The following is a 24732-nucleotide window of genomic DNA, read 5'->3' on the forward strand; positions in this document are numbered from 1 at the left end:
ATCTCCACTGGGACTACTTTACCCTAAAGTAGACTTTGTACTCAGGTAATAAACTATGATATGCTATATAAATTTTCATGGAAACAAAATAAAATGTGAAATATTGAACAGTGTTTTGACAACTTAAATTGATAAATGTTATATTTGGGGATATAGATATCAAAGTGATACTTTTTTAAGCTTCTTGCTATTTATGACAAACACTCCATGAATATCCATAATTTTCTCAGATCTCAGTTCTTTGAGACAATATCTCCAGCCTTTGCTAATGGTAGAATAGAATCATCTGACCTTCCCATCCTATGAATGGTCCCACAGGTTTTAACCTCTCCATTAAACCTGCCTGTGACCTTGCCACCCTTGGCTACATTCATCTGGATGGACACATGGTCTTTGGCACCAATGATGTGGCTGTGCGGGAGCATTTCCACATGTACAGGTATACAACTTCGATGGGGTCATTCTGTTCCCCTACACAAAAAGGAAGTGACACCACCTCACACAGCAGCAACATTGGGATGTCGGGCCAAAGTGATACATTTTAGAAATGAGGCATACTTTTGGGATGGTAGAATTGAAGGCAGCCAAAAATTGCAAAAAAGTGGGATAAAATCAAAATTTAAAGCTCTAATTACCAACCAGTTTGTAGAATTTATTAACTTCATAAAGCTACATGTTAAAGCAGCATTATGAAATAAAAGAAAAAATGTTAAAAGTAGCCAGAGACACTATGGAAGCCACAACTCACTGCAATGACATTTTTAGTATGTTGGGAAAAAAAGTAACTGCCAACTTAGTAACATCTTTTAAGAGAAAAGCACTCTAAGATATTTTCTCAGGCAAAGAGAAAATATTTTTCACAAAAAGATATATTAAATCAAAGACAAAGGATATATTCTCAATTCAGTAGAACAATGATCCCTAAGGGAAGTATGGAAATGTGAGAACATTGAAGTAACAATAAGATAACATGTGGGCAAATATACATGAATATTGAACACTCAAAAGCAACAGGATATATTGATATATATGTTTATGACATATATATTTGATAATATATGAAGAAATATGAAAATAGCATATGGAGTAAGACAAATAAGGTTAAAATAGTTTAAGGCCCTTGATATTTTCAGTATAAGTAGACATATCAAATACATTAAACTCTATGATAAATCAAAGCTGCCATTTGTAGTTCATAGATTCAACCATAATGAGTAGTCAAAAAGTGCTTACCAGTCTGGCCTGGGAGCCTATGTACAAACTGAGTTCCAAACACAAAGCATAACCAGTGCAGGCAGAACAGCCTACATGCTCAGGTTCACATAGATTGCCAGGACTCCAGCTCTGCAGAAGCCAACAGTCCAGCCGAGAGTGCCCAGGCAGGTGGAGGCAGGCACTAGCACCTAGTCTGGCCCACACGGGAATCCCGAGCTAATGCAACTATAGAAGGCAAGCCCTGACACCCAGCCCGCCCACATGGCTCACCCCCAAGAACTATGGCCCAGCCAACATCAGTCTTTCAATGATTGGCTCCACATAGGGTCAAAAGCGTAGTACAAAAAGTTATGCACAGTCAGGTGTAATCAGATTGGTTGAAAAATAAAAGGTGAGCATTAGAGGTACAGTAAAGTAGGTTGTTGGAGGTTTGCAAAGACAAAACAAGCCACCAACTATTAATGAAAAGGAGGAAGTTAAAACTGTGTCAGATGTGAAAAAACACAAGAAACAGAGGATGTGAGAGATCAACCCATTGTGAACTATTCTCAGTCTCCTAACTACTCTAAAATGGAAGCCAAAACCACAAAAATAGGAGTAGTGTCCAAGGAAGAACCCAGGCCTATTTATGAAAAATAATGCCATTTATGTCTCAAAGAATCAGCTGAATGCATGAAAGGAATCCATTCAAGATCTTGACATGGGCTGGAGAGATGACTTAGGGTTAAGGTTCTTGCCTGTGAAACCAAAGGATCCAAGTTCAATTCCCCAGTACCCACATAAGCAAGATATACAAGGTGGTGCATGTGTCTGGAGTTGGTTTGAAGCAGCTGGAGACCCTAGTGTGCCCATTCTCTTTTTTTCTCCCATATAAAGAAATAAAAATAATTTTAAAAAAATCAAGGAACACACATGACCTTTCCAAGAAGTCTGGGATTCCATTAAAAGGTCTAACCTTAGAGTGCCTGGGGTAGAAGAAAGAGCTGAGATAATTTGTAAAAGGTTTATTCAATGAAATCATAGCAGAAAACATTCAAAACTAGAAGGAGAAGTTAACAAGAGGTATTTAGGACACCAAACACACATAACCAATGAAGAACCTACCCACTGCATATTGTAGCCAATACGTCAAAATTTCAAAGTAAAGAAACAATAATAAAAGCTGTAAAGGAATAACCCCAAGTCACTCACAAAAGCTAGAACAACAGAATGACTCAGATCTTTCCTTGGCAATTCTAAACACCAGAACAATGTGGCATGATCTGTTTTAGGCACTGAAAGTATACAATTTCTAGCCAGGTGTAAATAATTTCCAGCCAAGAGTGCTATACTCACCACAGTTATCTTTCAAAATTGTTGGAGAAATAAGAATGTTTCAAGGAAAATACAACTTAAAGCAATTCATGGCAACTAAACAAGCATGACTGAGATTCTTAATATATAGAGAAGAAGAAATAAAAATTAATCTCATCCACATGAATGGATGTAAGAATACCTATGAGGAAGAAAGATGAGATCAGGGAAAACTTGCAAATTCAACAGCCATGTTTCACATACCTAGCCGGAAAAACTGATGAAATAACAGGGGAAGTGAAAAGGAAAGACCAGCAACCCAGCCAACCAGAACTTTACACAGTTCAGCATCACAGGAAATCCTAACTTTAAATAATAACTTCTTTAAATATAATAAAAGTGTAAATAGGCTCAACACCCCAAAATAAAAAGTCTGACTAGAATAGAAAAACAAGACCCAACTATCTGTTGTCTTCAAGACGTCCTGTTGCAGTGACATGCATGTTGCTGGAAAATCATCTCATCAGAAGCAGCTTAGGAGGAAAGGCTTACAATATCAAGGGAAACAGCACCAATGACAGAAGAAGCTGACTCACTTCCCTAAATTCATAGCAGAGAGACACAATCAAACAGCCAGAAGTCAAATATAAAGACCTCTAAACACATCCTTGGGCTGGACTTTAGACACAGCTTCTACAACAGGCTGCTGGAGATTTAATTTGCAAGCATAATTAAAAATACCACTCCTATCCCCTGAAAAAAACCTCATAATCAAACTGCCACAGGACCATAGATAACAGACATTCACAAAATGAGTGACAACAGTTGGAAAGAAAACTACAAGCAAATATAGACAGTAAACAAGTGGGTTTAGCTATGATGATATCTGATAAAGTAGTCTTCAAACCAGAGATAATCAAAAGCAACAGGAGGAATACCACAGTTTAATAAAGGGCACAATTTATTAAGATCACATTACAGCTGTAAAATTAGCTACACCTACTTGTTTATGGCCTCTGCTTGGTAGGTTCATTTCCATCCTTTCATACTCAGTTTTTGAACGTCTTTGCTAGATAAGTACACTTCTTTGGGATAACAGATACTTAGATAAGCCTTTTAACCCAGTCAGTTTATATATTTTTATTGATGAGGTGATTGCATTTGCATTGAATTTTACTATTGAGAGCCTATGATTGTTGTGTGTTTTTTGTTTTCCTATGATTGTTTTGGTGATGCTCTGGTTGTTTGGATAATCATTATTTTTTCCTCCTCTGTTACCACAGGGACTGTACTGTGCTGGACTTAAGTGACTCTTTCCCCACCTTTCTTTGTCCACCTGTTCTTATGCAAAGTTCTTTACTGTTTTCTTGTGGATGAAACTTCTTCCTCCATGTATCATAGTTGTTTGTGAATTCTCTTCAGTGTGGTATTGTCATGAATCTATTTGAAATATCATCATTTTCCAATCAATTTTCAGGAATCATGTTGGCCATAGCAACTTTGGGGAAATTATTCACCTACAGAACTTGAAATATATTTTTCCATGCCTTCCCTGATCTTACGACTGCTGACTTAAGGCTATTTCCACTAGGAACTATGCTTCATACAGCTAATGAAGAGATAAATGGCAGTAGTATCCCCCACTAAATTAAAAGCAGTATTCTCTTTGCCTTGTTATAGGGGACCCTTGTACTTGTGTCCTCATTAAGATTCACAGATAGCACCATTGGTGGTAAAGATGTAGTGTATATGTTGCTTAGAAGGTAGAGTATTAATGTTAAGTTAGTAAAACAAGAAAGATATGGAGATAGGAGGATAAAAAATGAATGAGAAGATGAGTATATATTTGAAACTATGAGTGGTAGTAGAGAGATTATTAAAGATGTAGAGCAATATAGAAAAGAATACTATTATGGATATACAAAAGCAAATGATAACCAAAGTATTTTCTGGTAAAGTAGAAGTTAAGATGTCATAAGTAACAATTAAAATAAATAGTAATATAATTTTAGAAAAATAAACAACTGCAAAGATTTTTTTTAAATCCATACTAATTTTAAAGGATATAACATAAAATAGAAAGTATTACTGATACTGGTTTAAGAACAAAGTAGCCTTCTTATGATAAGTGGTTAGCTAGGGACTGGCCCACATAAACATGGGTGTTTTCTTTCCTACACTAGCAGAACTAGAACCTAAGTTTAACTCAATCTCACCCAAGATGGGTGTAATCAACACTCCTCGGCATCACTTCCTTACTCCTTCTGAACTTAGCACACCAGTGGGCTGAACTTTTCTGAGTCAGCCACTCAAGCCCACCAACTAAATGGGGCTCTGCCTATCTGGGTAAGGGGAGAAAATCTTTTAGCCTTCCTTATTGCCTTCTCTCTGGCTCCTAACTCTCCCTAAAATAAATCTTATAATTCATAATTTACTCTTCTGAGTCTTCATTTTAAATTCTCTGAAACTTGGACTAAGACCCAAAAGTTGAGGCCCATGGGCTTGGCCTCTCTGTATTTTTATGGAATCTAGCCCCTCCTTGAACTTCTTGCATCATTGTATTTTCAGTCCAAATTTTTCCCCTTGTTGGGATGGTGTGGTTTGACCACTTCTGGTTCTTTCACCACTCTCAGTTTTCACAGATGTGACACATGACTGCTAGTGTGAGTAGTTTACATAATTACACCCATGTGGCTATCCATGTGAGAACTTCTTCCTTAAGCATAGACTACCTTGTGCTAGTTTGCTGACCTATCACCCACCCATCCCCACAGGTTAAGCCCTTTGTAAAATAGGGATTGAACTTTCAACTGGCAAGTCTTTCAGTGATGTATGTCCTGAAGATGTGGAAGAGCCTCCCACTGATTATCTCTGGTGTCAGAGAGATACTGGGTTCCACAGCACAGCACTCCCTTGTAGCTTGACCTGGCAAAGGAGGGGCATGGGGAGTCATTTTCTCTGGCTGGAACTGTTGTGTGCAAGTTTCCTCTCCCTCTGGTTCTTATCTTGCTCCAGTCTACTCTCCATGTTTGCTTTTCAACTGCCTGGAGGGTCTCTCTGAAATTTCAGGTGCTGCTTCTACACAAAGTTTGCTAGTAGAAACAAGCGATGCTGATCTTAGGGTGACTGTGATAAGACAAGGCCCAGCAGCAGCAGCAGAGATTTCTGGGTCCCTTCATGAAAGAGGATCAGCTGTGTTGCCTCTGTAGGCAGCTCCTTGGCACAGATGTTTACAGCTGATCTACAGGGTAACTGTGTTAGCTGTGACCCCAGTGCCTGCAGTAGCAGTGGCAGCAAATGCCAGTCCATTTTCAGGAAAAGTTCTCTGAGAGTCATTGGATATATCTTGATTCCAGTGCAACAATTCTATCCTTCTTCCCTTAGCTACAGTCATCCTGTCACTCAGACGCATTTCTAATCCACTGTCTTACCTGGAACTTTATACTCTGTTGGTGTTCAAAGAAAGTCACTTAAAAGTAAAAATAGCAAGAATAGAATAGATGAAGTGTATCAACTACTTTCTTGTTGCTGGGACAAAGTACCTGAGCAGAAGTAACTTCAAAAAGGAAAATAGGTCTGTAGAGATTGTTCAGTGCTTGTGGTGCTTGCCTATGAAGCCTAAGGACCCACATTCAACTCTCCAGATCCAAGATAAGCCAGAAGCCCAAACGTGAGGCAAGTGTAAGGTAACACATGCCCACTAGGTGGCAAAAGCATCTGAACTTCAATATCAGTGGCTGAAGTGTGCTCTCTCTCTCTCCTCTTTCTCACTTTGTCTAAAAAATAAAAGAAAATACTTATTTTCAGCTCAGTGTTGAAGGGAAGTCCATCCAGGCAGGGAAAGAATGGCAGGAGCAAGAAAACTCATCCCATTTTCAACCTCAGCAGAGAAGCAGAGAGAACCAGTGACACTACCTGCAGCAATGCTCCACCTCTTAAAAGTTCCACAAACTTTCAGAATAGCCATTAGTTGGTGATTAAGTGTTCAAACAAATGAGTCTATGGGATACATATACATCTAAACTACCCTCAAGAAGCTCATCTATTTTTTAAAATATTTTCATGCCCTACTTTGAACAAAGATTTTAACCTAAATAAGAAAAAGTAGAGCCTAAACAATCTAAGAAAAAAAATTACAATAAGGAGATAACAGCTAACTTTTTTGATAAATTACAGTAGGCTGTACTCTATCTTATTACATCCAGGCTTACAAATTAAAATCCCAGCTCATATTTCTCATTTTCACCTTTTCTGTATTTCCAGGAGGACTATCTGGCATTTTCTTTCATTTTGTCCTATTAATAGTAATGACTTGAAGTGAAAGATTTGAATTTTGAATCATCCATTACTGTTAATGGTAACATTGGTGGAGGGCTTTTACCATGTCTAATAATGTCAGTTTTTTCTTTTTTTTGAGGATATGATTTTCAGGGCTCCTTTAAGAAAATGCATCTTTGAAAAATAGTTCTGTGTAAAAATTTCTCCAACAATAAACTATTGTATTTTTCTAGGTCCCTCAAATCAAAATAATTGCTGCATGTCCAGAAGCATTTTTCTCATACTTCTCTTGGAGCACTTCTTCTTCTTTATTTTACTTTCTCTCATGAATGTCAATCCTCCACAACTGGGTGGAAAAACTCTTAAAGATCAGAAAACGTCTTACTCATTTCTGTCCACAACATTGTAATAAGTATATAAATGAAATTTTTTGAATGCATGCAAAGTAAGCTAAATAAAATTATCCATTACTTTAACACTCTACAGAGGAAAATTTAGTAATATGTACAATTTATTTTTAATATTAAAGATGCACATGTATTATGGTAGTATGTAAGGATACAATATAGGAATTGGGAAAAGACATTTACCTTTAGAGAAACACAAAAGAGGTACTTCCCATTGCAATATTAACTATGGCATCAGTATTGTTTTATCCTTAATCAAATATAAACCAAACCTTCCAGAGAAAATAGCAAAGTCATTAAAAATAATCAGGGAGAGCAAAAAGAGAGCAGATAATACAAAACAGAGTCATGCATGTCAGCTTTAGGGTTGAAGCGTTGTACTCTTTTCTCACTGAAAATCAAAAAAATATGAGAATCCAGGACAGAAAACTATCAGATCTTTGCACACTTTCTAGAGAGTCTAGAGATCATGACTGAATCAAACAATATATGAACAAATATGATGGACATCTGCATGTGCTGAATTGGGGTGAGGATATTGGAAGGTTGGATTATGAAAGGATGCATATGGTTGAGAATGAGGCATGCACTGTTGCTGATGTGCCTAAAAAATAAGTGTTTTCAAAACACACCACAAAACAACAACAGCAAAATACATTTTATCATCTTCCTAATATATGTTACTATAATTCAGGATACTTTGGAAAAAATCTAGAGACATGACTTATAAGTAATAGTTCTCTTGAATTTTCCAGACCAAAAAACAATAACCAACTATTTTCCATTAAGATGAGGTCCTTTTCTCCTGTACATGTGTGGTTAAGTTTTATCAGTATCAAAAAATACATTTTTGGAGAACAATTTGGAAATTACCTCCCCTTAATTCACCCAGCTAAAGAATAGTTATATTAGTTTGAGGCAGACTCTATTTGAGTACACAAATTTGAAATGTTTTTCATTTAATTAATATTGAGTAGTTGTCACTTGCAAGAAATTGACATTTCTAGCTGTTGACTGAGATCTCACCACTTTGCTCTCAAAAGCCATAGAATTAAGGTTGCTCATAAAATAAAATATAAAAAAAAAATCAACTAGTTAAAGAAATACCTATGCAAAGAATTCCTTGGAAGGATATAGAACTAAGGGAAAGAAATTTGGTTATAAACTGTTTAACTTTTTCTGTAGAAGTTGGACAAATTTTTCTATCAAAAGAATTAATAAAGAAGGGCTCATATAGGACTTCTGGTCAAGATGGCATCTGTCTAACCACACCTCAGCTCCTGGGGAAGGAAAGGCAGACCCCATTGCCACCAGCAGCCTAGTGAAAGCAAACAGAAAAGGGAATAACTACTGAAGACACTTCAAGGGTAGACTACAGCTTTTTCTTAAATTAAAAAAGATTCCTATGCTATGATAGGCAGACCACAGCACAAAAGGAATAACATGAAAAAAAGCAAATGCAAGCAAATCCAACAAGATGGCCCAGTCCCAAAATAGATGTGACTAATCAAAACATAGAAGAGACAATAGGATCAGAACCCCAAAATGAAGATACAAGCTATGCAACCCTGACCAAGAAAATAGCAGAACTTATAGAAAATCAACAAAGGACCAATAATCATATAAATGTTTTTCTCACTAGATTAGACCCAACAGAAAAGAACCAGAAGGGTTCCAAAAATTATGTGAAGGATAGGGAAAAGCAGAGGACCTCAATAACCAGCTGGCTAAGCTCAATGAAGATATAAAGAAATACAGAATGAATTCCAAGAAGCATTAAGAAAATCAGAAAATTATAGGAAAAGGGAACTCAACAGAGGGATGGAAACTATATATTAAAAGCAGTAGAAAATACAAAACAAATTAAACAAGCCCAGAACTCTATAGAAGCTCTCAAGGACAGAATCAGCCATGTGAAGGATAGAAACTCAGAACTGGAAGACAAAGCAGAAGAAACAGTTCTTGAGTCCAAAAGTTTCAATAAATTCAAAAACTTTTATAAATAGAACATGAGGGAACTGTGGGATACCCTTAAATATCCCAACATATGGATTATGGGAATAGCAGAAGGGGAATAAATTCAGACCAAAGGAATGGAGAACTTATTCAACAAAATTATTGAAGAAAACTTTCCAACTCTCTCAAAAGAAAGGCCAATCAAAATACAAGAAGCTAACAGAACTCCAAACAGATTGGACCAAAGGAAAAATTCTCCAAGACATGTTGTCATTAAGACTCTAAACATCAATATCAAAGAGAAAAATCCTAAAAGCAGCTAGAGAAAAACAACACATTACATTTAAAGGTAACCCCATCAGAATTGTTTCAGACTTCTCAATGGAAACCCTGAAAGTCAGAAGTGCCTGCAATGGAACACTGCAAAGTCTAAGAACCTGTGGCTTCCAGGCCAAACTACTCAACCCAGTGAAAGTATCCCTCATAAAAGACAGTAAAAGCAAAACTTTCCATGATAAAACTCAGCTTTATAACTGTATGAACACAAAGCCAAACCTGCAGAGAGTACTTCAGGGAATTCTCCACACAGAATAATCAAATAAACAACCTCAAGTGCCTACAAGAAACAGATCACAATAACCAACTCAGAGAAGGCACAAAATACTACAAAGTCCAAGAAAACAAAAAGCCACACAAACCACCACAATATAGCAGGAATAAAATCAAACATCACCATTATTACCCTTAATTCGCCTATCAAGAGACATAATCTAACAGGGTGGATCAGAAAATTAGACACCTAAATCTGCTGTCTTCAAGAAACCCACCTCACCACTAAAGACAGACACCTCCTCAGGATTAAAGGGTGGAAAATGATATTCCAAGCAAATGGAAATAAGAAACAAGAAAGGGAAGCTATACTAATATTGTATAAAATAGACTTCAAATCAAATGTAATCAACAATAACAGAGAAGGCCACTTCTTACTTATCAAGAAAATGATCCAACAAGAGGATATTGCAGCCATAAATCTTTATGCACCAAACACAGGGGCACCACAATTCATAAAACAAAACCTACTTAACCACAAAATAGAAATAGCCACAAACATTCTCATAGTTGGGGACATCAGTACTCCACTATTAGAAACAGACATATCATCCAAACAGAAAATTAACAGGGAAGTAAGAGAGTTCAACAATACCAAAGATCAATTAGACCTGGACATCTACAGAACATTCTGTTCAAAATTCACATACTACACACTCTTCTCTGCAGCCCATGGAACCGTCTTTAAATTAGATCATATACTAGGTCATAAAGCCTGCCTCCATATATTTAGGATGATCAACATAATTTCCTGTATGATATCATATCATAATACTGTATTGTTAGAAATTGGCAAGAAAAGATGTGCCAGGAATTCCACAGCTCCTGGAAACTGAACAACATACTTTAAACAATAAATTGGTAGTGGACAAAATAAAAAATTAAATTGCAAAATTTTTAGAAATAAAAGACAATGAGAACACAACATACTGAAACTTATGAGACACAATGAAGGTGGTCCTCAGGAAAAAAAATTCATAGCAGTAAATGCCTTCATAACAAAGACAGAGAGATCCCTGGATAATATAGAGGAAATGGATGAATCCCTGGACACATACCACCTACCAAAGCTAAACTCAGAACATATTAATCTCCCATCGAGATTGAAAAGGTAACTAAAAGCCTTCCCAAAAAGAGGAGTCCAGGACCAGATGGCTACTCAGTTGAATTCTATCAAACCTTCATGGAAGAACTGAAACCATTTTTTCTAAAACTATACCACAAAATCATACAACAGGGAAAGCTCCACAACTCTTTCTGTGAAGCTACAATGACCCTAATACCCAAAACCAAGCAGAGATATTGCCAGAAAAGAAAATTACAGGTCTATCATCCTGATGAACTTAGACACAAAGATCATGAACAAAATCCTTACAAATTCAACAACACAGCAAAAACACTATTCACCTTGATCAAGTAGGCTTCATCCCAGAAATGCAGGGGTGGTTCAACATACAGAAATCTGCCAATGTAATACACCCCATAAATAAGCTTAAACACAAAAACCAAATGATCATTTTGATATATGCAGAAAAGCCCTTTCACAAAATGCAACATATCTTCATCATCAAAACATTGGAGAGAATAGGCATGAATGGTTTATACCTCAACATAATAAATGCTATATATAAAGCTCCTAAAGCCCAGATAATACTTAATGAGGAGAGACTGAATAAATTCCTATTGAGATTAGGAACAAGACAGGGGTGTCCACATGTCCACTTTCACCTCTGCTCTGCAACATAGTACTGGAAGTCCTAGCTAAAACAAGACAAGAGAAAGAAATAAAAAGGAAACAAATTAAAAAGGAAGAAGTAAAGTTAGCCCTATTTGCAGATAACATAATTCTATACATAAGAGACCTGAGAACCCCCATCCCAAAGCTCTTACAGGTGATTAACTACTTCAGCAAAGTAGCAGGACACAAAATCAATGCACAAAAATCTTTCTGTATGCAAAAGACAAATGTACAGAGAAATAAATAGGTGACATTGTCCCATTTTCAGTAGCAATAACACACACAAAAAAATCTTAGAACATCATTAACCAAGGATGTGAAAGACCTATACAATGAAAACATAAAAGCACTCAAAAAAATTGAGGAGAACTTGAAAAAATGTAAAGACCTTCCATGCTCCTGGATATGCAGAAATAACATTGTGAAAATGGCAATCTAACCAAAGGCAATATACAGATTTACTGAAATACCAATATACTACCTACACAAGACCATCATAATAGGAGGAAAAGATCATTACATCAGAATAAAAGAGAGAGTGATTGAGAGAGGGAGAGGATATGATAGAGAGTAGAGTTTCAAAGGGGAAAGTTGGGGGGAGTGAATTATCATGGAATATTGTTTATAACTATGGAAGTTGTCAATAAAAAATAAAATTTAAAAAAGAACTTTAAAAATTATCTCATTTTTCTTCACAGAGATAGAAAAAAATTATCTCAAAATTCATTTGGAATGGCAGAAGGCCTTGGATATCCAAGCATATCCTCAGCAAAAGAAACACCTCAGCAATCACTAAACCTTATTTAAAGCTATATTACAAAGCCATGGTAATAGAAACTACATATTACTTGCATAAAAATGGAACTATAGACCAAATGAACAGAAGCAAGGACCTGTACTATGGATCAAGTAACTGCAGACACTTGATATTTGACAAACACCATAACACTGTAGGCAGGAAAAAAGACAGCATCTTCAATAAATGGTGCTGGACAAACTGGATAACCATACACAGGAAAATTAAAATTGATCCATACATCTCACCATGCACAAAAGTCAAATCCAAATGGATCAAAGTTCTCAATATAAATAGAATAAGTAGAAACTCTGCTACTACTGGAAGGAAAAACAGGAGTAATTTTCCATGATATAGGAATGGGAAAAGACTTCCTAAACAAAACCCCAGCAGCTCAGGAACTTAAACAATCACTGAACTATTGGGATCTCATGAAGATAAAGTTTCTTCACAGACAAACATGCAATAAGCAGAACCAATAGATTACTCACAGAATAGGAAAAAAATTTTGCCAGCTATACAACTGACAGAGGCCTAATTTTTAGAATCTACAAAGAACTCAAAAACCTAAACAATAAAAAAATCAAACAACACACTCACAAAATGGGGCAAAGAAGTGAACAAGGAGTTCTCAGAGGAAGAAATACAAATGGCAAATAAACACTTAATAAAATGTTCATCATCTAGAGAACATCATCAGGGAAATGCAAATTAAAACAACTACGAGAGTCCACCTTACCCTAATAAGGATAGAAAACATTAAAAATCCCAATTAAAACAAATGCTGAGGAGGATGTGGAGAAATAGGAACCCTCATTCACTATTGGTGGGAATGTGAGATGGTACAACCACTATGGAAGGCAATATGGAGAAACCTAAAAATGTTGACTATAGAGTTACCAACAAACCCAGTTATTCCCTTACTGAGCATTTACCCTAAAAGCTCCATGCCTCAGTTCAGAGAGATTTGCTCAACCATTATCAAGCTCCCACCAACCATGGGCTAAGAGATGGCCTACACCTATTAAATTCTCTCAAAAATAATAATGATTATCCCATTTATCTGGTACTGATTTCACTCTCTGTTGGAGAATTTGCTCCTTATTTTCAGATGGATACAGAACCTACGGAGAGATTCAGCCTATTACACCTCACCAGGACCCACGCTGAAACCATAGAGTAATTGGGGAAATGAGCAAGAGTGCTGCTTTCTTGGTGAACCTGGTAGCAGCACAAGGGTGAAGGAGATAGAAACAGAGAACACTCAACTCCTACCAAACCAGATATCCAGAGACACAGAGGCTCCCTCTAGCTCATCACTAACAAACCCAACATGGCTCAGGGAAATTCACAGAAGAGGGAGCAGAAAGATTGTAAGAGCCACATGTTGGGACATTATGCACAGAGACATTGCCTCTTCCCCATAACTTATGGCTAACTCCAAAATGCAGGACCAACATTCCCCAATGAGGAGAGTCCTTGCCGAGGAGGGAGGACAAGGAGGAGGCTAACAACAGTACCAACATGGCTGTACACACACTGTGTACATAACTAATAATAAGAAAAAAAGAAGGGTCATACATAGAAATTTTGACATTATCTATTCTTTCTTTAAATTCAAATTGAAATTTTTAACACTTTAATTATGGGCATATCTGTATGCTAATAATCCAAGGTTCTCAGAAAGGCAGCTTGTTTTGACCTGAAACATGTAAATAGATATTGCATTTGGCTCAAGCAGTTTATGTACACTAAATATTGTGTATGTGTGCACACATGTTTATTGTATTGTATTGTATTGTATTGTATTGTATTGTATTGTTTTGTATATGCACATGTATACATTGTGTGAATGTGCAGGCCAAATGTCAATATCAGTTGTCTTCCCAGTCACTATCCACCTTACCTTTACAGACAGGGCCTCTCATTGAACCTAGAACATAAAGATTCAATGAGACTAGCTAATCAGCTGTAAGAACCTTCCTATCTCTGCCTCTCTAGCACTGATATTTATAGGAATACACAGCCATGCTTGGCTTGCTCATCTGTGCTGGGAATTAAAACTCAGATACTTATGTTTTTGTATCAAGTACTTTATACACTGAGTCATCTCCCCAGCCCCTGAAATATGATTTGGCCATTGAAAAAGAATCAAACCAGTGAAATTAATGCATATTATGTTAAATGAAATAATTAGACACAAATAAAGCATGTTCTCATGTACAGATGATAAATTATCTTCTACAAATAAATGGTGATCACTAAGGGCTAGGAAAGGGAAGGAAGAATACATAGAGGAAAAAGACAAATAATGGAATAGATATAAAAATACATTTACAAAATAGGAGTATGTTCCACTTTCCTAGCAGGGTGACTATAATTTTCAATAATTTATTATGTTAATATACATCCAGAACACTTCAAACTTTAATATAAAGTTATAAAGACAATGAAAATGGAACATGTACCCTGATTAAATCATTGTGCATTGAATGTCAGTGTCAAATTATTCTAACTTTAAAAGAATGAAATAGCAATAAAACACAAAATAAAATAATATTGGGCTGGAGAGCTGGGTTAGCACTTAAGGTATTTGCTTGCAAAGCCAAAGGACCCAGGTTCCATTCTCCAGGACCTATGTAAGCCAGATGCACAAGGGGGCGCATGTGTCTGGAGTTTGTTTGCAGTGGCTGGAGGACCTGGCACACCCATTCTCTCTCACTCTCTCTCTGCCTCTTTCTCTTGCTCTCTCAAATAAGTAAAAAGTTTAAAAAGTAAATAAAATAATATTGAACATAAATTCACAAAGGAAGATCTTTCATCTAAGTCTAAACTTTGAAATTATTTGAAAAATTAGATTTCATAACACTGGGCCATCATTTCTTCATGAGATGATAGCAAAGTGATCAACTAACTCTATTAGGAGAGCATACATCCATATATTGATGGCTCCCAGCCATTGTAACACAATTACTTTGTCTGCTTATTCCATAGACATTGAATTTGAAATCTCTTAAATGAATTTGAACACATATAGTCTTTTCTATGATTTCTATGAGAAGTAAAAATGATTTTCAAGCATTTCATTTTGTCTTGATTTCACTTCAAATGTATAATGTATTGTCTTTGTCAGAAATCTCATAAACCCATGACTAACTTCTTAGAACATCAACCAATGCATAATTAGATTCTCAAATACAGTGTCTTTTAAAGTCAAAGTCTAATCTTTATGATACTACAGGATGTTGAAAGCACACAATAGTCTCTTATTGCAATAAGTGTATACAGCAAGTAAGGAAGGAATATGTAAGGAAAATGCAGATTTCTGTTTCAGTTTTTGAAAGAGGAGGAATGTATTAAGGAAAGGATTAAACATTGTACTTGGTGAGGATCAGTCAAAGGCCAGACTTACTGACATGGCAAGTATGAGGCAAGCATGGCCTGAATGAGAACCTGCCTTGAAGTAGGGCACAGAGAAAGGAAGAAAGAAGGAAGTAAAGGAAAGAGGTAGGGATGAAGACACAAGTAGAAAGGAGAAGAGAAAAGAAGATAAGAAAAGAAAAGGTAGGTTTTTAACATATACCTAAGCAGAGGCATTAGTGAAGAAAGAGAAGGTCATTTAGTAACAAGATAGTACACCCCCAAGACACTGATCTGGGAATCTCCATAAAGGGTCACAAAATACAGAGTTCTCTTCACACATTTTAAATTTCAGATAGGTCTCCAGATACACGTGAAAAATTATTTTTAATTAAATCAGTTGTGAAAGCATTCTAAGAAAATTATTATTATAGTCATCAGTATGGAGGGATAGTGAACAAATACATTTTTGATATTTGGGGAAATTGTAAATCAGATGAGAATATATAATATTTAAGAGATAATCCACAATGGAGACTTGTTTTAAAAGGAAACACTTAATATATTGAAAGACATGGCTGAATTGTGAAGGAAATTACGAGTAGGAGTAGGGACCCCAAAACATCAACACCACTTTCCTTCCCTTTGGTGCATATACTTGTCTTAGTGAACTCCCACTGCTATAACACATAACCATAAACCAGGTGGGTTAAACAACATTCATTTCTCATAATTATGCAGACTGTGAAGTCTGAGATAAGCATGGTAGTGGATGCAGTTATCTGGGAAGGCCATTTCTCCAGTTTTTAGACACATGCCTTCATAATGTATGTTCCCATAACAAGGAAAACTCTCTTGAATTTCCTATGTCAAGGACACTAACCTCTTCATGGAGCTCAACTCTCATATATCCTAATTATCCACCCATTAGGGGATCAGCTCCTAATACTGCTATAGTAATGATTACAGTTTCAAAACACGAATTTAGGAGATACATAAATAAGTTAATTGTGACTCTTGGATATATCTAATATACTCAGTGCGATAGACAGCCTTAGGCTGCTGGGATGAACTTCCGGACCAGAACAGTTATGGGAAGAGGCAATTTACTGAAGCAGGGGAAGTTCCATAATGGCAGAAGAAGCTGGTCTGTTTTCACCGATCCAATCAGAGAAAAAACAACCACCAAAAGCAAGAGCAAAAAACCATCAACCAAATGGCTGAGAACCCAGGCAGAACTCAAGCACTTTACATACTAGAACTCAGATCTGCCCCCCAGTGACATCTCCTCCAGGCAGATAATTGGAAATCCAAATTACAAGCCAGTAATAAACTCCTGAATCAATTGGGGGACATCCATTCAAACCACCACACTGAGAATTCTGTTTCTTAATTTTCATAACATATTGGCAGTAGGGGAAATTTTATAAATCCTGCCATTTGAGTTTTTAATTGTACAGAAGTGAGACTGTAGGTTAAGATGCATGGAAACTGTATTTAGCTAATGGATAGCACACTAAGAGGAGCACAAGTTGAATTACATTAGTACTGGATTGAAATGAATGAGTCACTTCCTGATCTGCTTTCCCTATGTCCATGTTATAGGAAGATGGGAAAATGGGAGGGTTTCTTCTAGTGCTTTAATATATTGCTATAATATTTATATTCCATCACAATTTATTGATGTTAGTTTCTTACTGTGCTTAGTTATAAATTAATTGTATCATGGATATATACATGTGGGAAAAGAAATATATGTGTTCACTACACCTTAATGATTTAAGCAACTCAGCAACAATTTGGATTGTACCCAATACAAATATTGTGAATGAGAACCATGTATGAGGAAAAAAGTATGGAATGAAGTAAAAATTAAAGACAAGGACCTTCATATCTTTATTATTGTTCCTGCTTTTTATGGTCCTGGCAGTATTCTGCTATGTGTTATAAGCATGTGAGTATCGCAAAGCCTCTTACTGGAAAACTTAGAAGAATGACCAATATTTGCCTTGCTCATCACTGTAAGAGACTCCTTATTCATAGTAGCTACTCCAGAGATCCCTGTTAACTTTATATAAATTATATTATTTATGACAAGAAGTAAAGTTATAAGATGGATAACATAGTTTCAAATTTAATTAGAATTATCAAGTGTTAAATGAAGCAGATAAAGAGCAAATAAAGTTACAAAAATATGGTGTAGTGACTTGAATATAAAATGTTCAAAAGGATCATTTGTTGAAGGACTGGTACTAGGCTGGTGACCCTATTGAGAGGTAAGAGGATCTTAAGTATGAGGAACAATTGAATAATTCTCTAATGCACTTGTAGCTAAATAGGCTTTTGGACTATTAGAGGGGAGGGTTTGGGTGGAGAAAACACGTCATTTGGAGCTCATGTTTAAAGGATATAGCTGACTCCTTTCACGTTTTCCTTTCTTTCTTTCTCTTCTCTTTCTCCCTCTCTCACTATTTACTGGCCACCATATGATGAGAGGCTCTCCTCTGCCATATTCTACAATTGTGATATCTATGCCTTGCCATGAGCCTAGGAGCAATGGGATAAGTTGACCTAAGACTTAAACCTCCAAAATCATGTACCAAAATAAATACTTCTTCCCTTACATTTATTTGCTAAAGTGATGGGAAAAATGTTCAAAATTTCATATTGACAAGTAGAGTCATGGCTGTGACTATTCTTGACATTGTGAGTCAGAACCTTTGTAAATTGTTTGTGAGAAAATTGAAGATTTTTAGAGATGCATATAAGAAAATGCTTAAAAAGACGTAAGTGGAACATAGTGTGTGATTGGGGTGAGAAGGCAGGAGATTCCTATGGGCAGCCCATGGAAGATACATAAAATATTAAGAATTGATGAAAGCTACAGTTGGGAATCCAGGAAGTTAGAGACTCTAGAACACAGTGACACCCAAAAGGAGCAAGGTAACATTCCTTAAAGTGTTTAGCGAAGGGCACAGGCCCAAAGAAACATGCATGCCACTTTGCTCTTGTGGGACTAAAATTCCAGTCTAATTAATCCAAGATGGTGATAAGCAGCAATGTACTGATTGTTCTTGCCTGAACTTTTCTGGGTCTTAGCACCTGTGCATGGGTCCTTCCTAAGTCAGCAAAACTCCTGAGCCCAACTATCAATCAAGACACTTCATAGTTTTACTCAGCAATGAGGCTCAACCTAATTGGATGACTAGTTCATACAAATGGACCTGATTTAAACCTCCAGTGAGGTTTATCCTGGTTCCTCTCTGGGAATCTGCTGGGCTGGGGTGGGAGCTGGAATTAGTCGGTTTGGGAGCTTTCCAGCTTTCTTTTCCTTTTGTCTCAACTCTTCTTTAATACATTCTTTATACCCTGTTTTAGCATTTCTCAATTCTATGATAAATGTGGACAAAAACTTGAGACTTGAGAGACTCTGGCTCACGGGTGCTAAGGTCACCCTGAACCCAGTCTCTATGCTGTAACAACAGAGCACCCTAATGCTGCAGGCAATAAATAGTTTAGCACAACAGAGTGATCAGGTAGACTGAAGCATCATTCCCTGCAAATACTTATTCCCTGAAACCTTATCTCATATGATTCTTTGTTCACCAGCGTGAATAAAAACAGAAATACTGAATAATCCCAGAGAGACTTCATACTGAAGGTGGGTCTCTGAAGACTAGCACTGTTCTAATATGAGGGTCTGGTCTCTCACATAAACTACACCCAGTAATTTTTAATAGGGAGCCTTAATTTGAATCCTGAGGGCAGCCTTCCCAACATGGCACAGCTAAACATTCATCTCTATCCCTCATATCACAATTCTGACTTGGAAGAATTGTAAGAAATGTGAACAATATTGTAGCAAATAAATATATGAGCATTTCTAAAAGAAACTCATTCATCATAACTTGAAACCAAAAGATTCATCCAGTATATTTATACCAGAAATATTTCTGCACTAATCATTATTTCATATGATTTCCCTGACAAATGGCTTTTCATTTAATTCCATAGAATGTTAACTAGTTTACTTTTTTAAAAAATTTCTATTTAAAACGGTACTACATAGCTTGCATTTTTCAATATATGCCATAGATTATGTAGCCCATTATTTGAATACCCATCCTTCTCTCTGATCTAAGAAAAGTCATCATGCAAGCTAAAGCACACTACAACTTTCCACAGACTTCTGCATTCTCTATGGCACAGACATTACCATTTCCCTGGCATGCAAAATTTCACCAGAAGGAAGATACATCTACAACCTTAAACTAAATCTACAGGTAAAGAAGGGCCTACAAATAAACTTCTTCCAGAAAGATGTTGACGCAAAAATCATCTAGTCATGTTCTCCTTTTGGAATGTGAATGTGAAACAGAAATAGGAGCAAGAAGTGTTAACTGAAGCTGAGAAAGATTCAGGGAGGCTGTGAGACAGCAAGTCTCAGGAATGAAGAGTAGCTTTGATTTAGTCGTTGTACTGTACTTCATCTGCAAATTATGTGTGTGTGTGTGCGTGTGTTTATGTGTGTGTACATATGAATTTGTTAAAAATAATGTATGTTTCAAAAATGACAGAATGCTTATATATTAAACTCTTGACAACAATCTGGCACACTGTAAGTGCTCATCAAAGTTAATGCTGTTTGTGATAATATTATGTGGGAATCTTTATGTTAGCTGTATATTTCCATGCCTAAACCATGAACAATTTGAGGACATGGGCAGAGACTGTCATGTTCATATATTCAGAGCAGCAGTAAGCACTGTGCTAATACATTGTAGGTTGTAACGAACGTTAACTAGGTGAAATCTTGTTTTCTGACCATCATCTTCCACACGTTTCCTTTCACACTCATATTTTTCCTCATTGTATTTGGCGACCTTGGAAAAACCAGCATGTTCAAATAATAAACTGAGGCTTAACACATTGTTAGTGGTGTCAAAATCAGCCTTACTCTGATCTGCTTTCTGTACTAAAATTATACATATTTCTTTTTATATATTTTTATGGATTCATTTTCAGAAAGAGAGAGAGAGAGAGAGAGAGAACTAGGACCTCTTGCCACTGCAAATTAACACCAGATACATGCACCACTTTGTGAATATGGCTTTATGTGACTACTAGAGAATTATACCCAATCCAGCAGGCTTTGAAAACAAGTCCCTTTAACCACTTAGCAATATCCTAAGGCCAAATTACTTATATTTCATTGAGTCCCAATCTAATCCCATAATGTATTTGAGTCATTTATACTTCCCAAAATGCAATACAGAAAGCAGATAAATTGGGGCAAATCCAGCAGCGTGTTTCTCCAGAGCAATCAAAGTAACATATCATAGTTTAATACAAAAAGTCCCTTAACAGTATCTAGCTCATAACATTGAATCTATGGATGAGGAAACTAGGATCCAGGTAAGACCAATAATGTAGAGTGAATAATAACTTGGCATTGACAGAGCTATGAGCTATTAAATATGACTTCTAATGGCTAGAATGGCCTCTTCTCTATACCACAATGCATATAAGTATGTCATGCATGTTTACAAGGTAAATAGTCATGAGCTATTTATGCTCCTTCAATGTAGGGCCAAATACAGACTGTGCCATTAGATTTAACTTTATTAGAGATAAGCATCTGCTTAATACATCCTGTGGGAGAAAACAATCCCAGCAGTAATGGTATTGTCTTCATCACTGTCTACAAATGTACTAAATTATCAATGAATATCACAGATGCCACCCCGACTGAAAGACTAATAGCTGGTAGTGCTTTCATTTATTTGATTTACACATTGCCAGAGACAACCTTTATGGAGGAACATATAACAATTAAACACTTGTCAGAATGGCTAAATGTCACTATAAAAAAAAACTCATGATCTAAATCTCTTGGTACAATTTTCGTATGTCACTGGTCCTCCTGGGAAAGGAGGCTTTTGCAACACTGTTTTGCAAAATGTAACCAGTGTAGCAGGTTAACAGAATCGATAGATTTCACTTATGACACTAAGAGTAATGGGTTAGGCAAAACTCCAAGTAGTAATGGGAAATAATCTGCAGCTGAATTTTAGGAAAATATGAATAAGAATAAATTATGTCAGTGAAGGGTCAAACATAGTTGAAGAGATGATCCCAAATCCTTTTCTTTCTCCTTGCCATCCTCCAAATTTCTATCATTCTCTTTTTTTTCTTTTCCCTTGCTTCCTTTGTCTTATTTTACCCAAGAACTCAGATCATTATTTCACCAGCTGTGATGTGCATAGCATATTCTTTCCCTTGCTGCACCTCATATCTACCTAGAGGATGGACACTTTTATAGAATGAAAGAATTCCCTTTTATCATCTGTGTAACTTTATCATTTATTTTCTACTTTAGCTCAACAGAACCTTGGTAATAAATTTGCTTTTATTTTGAAACTATTTATGAAACTTCAGACATTGCTATCTTTTTCCTGAAAATTTTGACTAAGTAATTCAGTATCATTATCTGTAATCACCATGCTGTCCATTAGAACCCCAGAATTTTATATTATAATTCATAATATATCTGAAAGTTTGTACCTTTTGACAAATCTTTCCCTACTTTCCTCACTCCCAGCTGCTGGCAACCACAAATTTACTCTCTGCTTTATGAGAACACTTGTTAGATTATGTACACAAGTAAATCATATGGTACTATGTTTCTCTTTCTGTACTGTGATTTGTGATTCAGCTTAGTAATACATTTTCCAGGTTCATTCATAGTATGGAAAGTGACAGAAATTATTTCTTTTTAAGGCTAAGATAGATTATATATATATATATATATATATATATATATATATATATATATATGCAAGAAAGACTTATATGTTAGTTTTATTTCATTCTCTATTCATCTGACTACAATATTTAGGTTAAATATTAAGAATAATGTAATGATAAGTGTAGAAATCCAAGCATCTCTTCAATATGCTGATTTCATTTCCTTTGGGTATATACCAATAAGGGTAAAATTGGAATTCTTTTCTTTTTCAAGTAGTCATTGAACTTTTTCTAAGATAAAACAACTCTTACATTATCATTCAAATTTGTATAAATTTGAAAGCATTTAACTAGCACAGAGTATGTCCTCTGACCATAATGAAAACAAACTAGAAATCAAACAACAGAAAAATCAAGCACTAAAAAACTAACATAATAAAACTAAGAAATTCATGAATCAAAAAATGAAGTATCAAAGAAAATGTAGAGATTTTACTTACATGCCTACAAGTAATTCCTCAACCTCACAGTATAAATATATCCCAAGTTTCATAATCTGGGCTTTTTCTTGGCTACTTTACATAATCACTGTAGGCTTCCATGATTCATAGACTCTCTCAAAGCCATGAGGTGGTACGATTTAATTAACCACCATCTCTCTGCCTTTGACACCCTGTAATTACCAAGTGCTTGGTCAGAACCCTCACTCCAGTTCTCTCTCATTTTTCCTTATTTTACCTTGAAAAGGTCTTATTTCTAATTATAGATATACCATACCCAAGAAGTCACTTTGAGTTAAAATTTACTTCAAAGTTCAAATAGATAAATAAATATAATCTATAAATATTTTTCTTCTTACACATAAAATAACAACTTGTGTGTAAAGTGAAAAGAACACCTTAGACACTTTTCTGAGCACCAAAGCAGAAGCTGAACTCAGGTCTTAGCATGCCTCTAGCTTCATATGTGGTGGGGAAAATACAGACACTGATGTGAGGAGAAGACTCACATTTGCTGGCTATATCTGACCCCCAATGGTGATGAAGGTGTCACACTGGCTACACATAGAAATTAAATTTGAGATGGCATATTAGCAAACCAAAAGCTGCCTTTTAGGTTTAACCATTCCATGTCAGGGAATTTTCACTTGATTTGGAATTTACGTAACAGAGTGACCAAAACTGCATTATTTTCTTCCCCTAAAGATGGAATTGATTAGAAGTGTCACAGTATTCTTATCTGAATTGAGTTTTTAATTTTTCTGAAACCAATTGCATGTGTACTACTACCTTTGTTAAAGCATTTTTTTCTCCATACTGTACTATTTTAAATGTCTACTTAACTGCCATGAAAGAGATACAGTTAACTCTTTAAGATATTTTTGTTAATTCAAAAAGAAATTGAGTTTTGAATATAATGCCATAAATGAGAGAAAAGAATGTCTACATATGGCCTGATTCTAAAGCTTAAAATTGTATGTTTCAAGAAACAAAAATCATAAAAGTTGGTCTTCTTTAGCAGACAGCGTGATTATTTACATAAAAATTATAAGGACACTAAAATATAACTCTATCTAAATAAATCAGTTTATAAAGGCCCAGGAAGGGCTGAACACATGGCTTAGCATTTAGGGCACTTGCCTGTGAAGCCTAAGGAACCATGTTTGATTCCGCAGTACTCACGAAAGCCAGATAAACAAGGTGGCACATGCTTCTGGGCTTTGCTTACAATTTCTAGAGGTCCTGGCACACCTGATCTCCCCTCCAAACTCTCTCTTGAATAAATAAACAAATAAAATTTTTATAAAAGGATTCAATGATTGTATGTAGCAAAAACATTGTACAAAATTACCATAATGAAACCTAATTATCTATACACATGTATACATGTAAAAAAATAAAAACAAATGTGATCATTAATTAATATTTACTCTGTAGAACTAAGAAAAGCTATCAATGATAACATTTTTGCAAATATAAGTTGTCTTCTTTCTTAGAATGAGAATTTCATTTTCATGCAATTAATATAAAACAATCTAATAACATAATTATATATCTCAAAATTTAAGTCCTTACTAGTACTGTCTATTTACCTCCAGGTTTTCCTATTGGTTCTTCCTTCCTTGTCCTCCTTCTTCACTTGTACTATGTTTCTTTGTACTATGTATTCTAGGCTGGCTTCCAACTCAGGATTTCCCTGCATCTAGTATCCATGACAATGGCTGGACTACATCTCCTTTACTAGACCAATGTCTAGCATGGTGCTCAGCCTGCAAATCTATACTTGGTAAGCAGAGGCAAGAAGATGGCAAGTTGGAGGCCATCCTACTCTTC

At 35.9% G+C, this 24732-nt stretch overlaps 1 pseudogene; it reads right to left on the reverse strand.

The window, feature by feature from the left end:
* Nucleotides 1–233: 233 nt before the first annotated feature.
* On the reverse strand, nt 234–514 carry LOC123464036 (annotated as a pseudogene).
* Nucleotides 515–24732: the final 24218 nt, after the last annotated feature.

Source organism: Jaculus jaculus, chromosome 1 (genome assembly GCF_020740685.1).
Source record: "Jaculus jaculus isolate mJacJac1 chromosome 1, mJacJac1.mat.Y.cur, whole genome shotgun sequence".
Taxonomy (NCBI): domain Eukaryota; kingdom Metazoa; phylum Chordata; class Mammalia; order Rodentia; family Dipodidae; genus Jaculus; species Jaculus jaculus.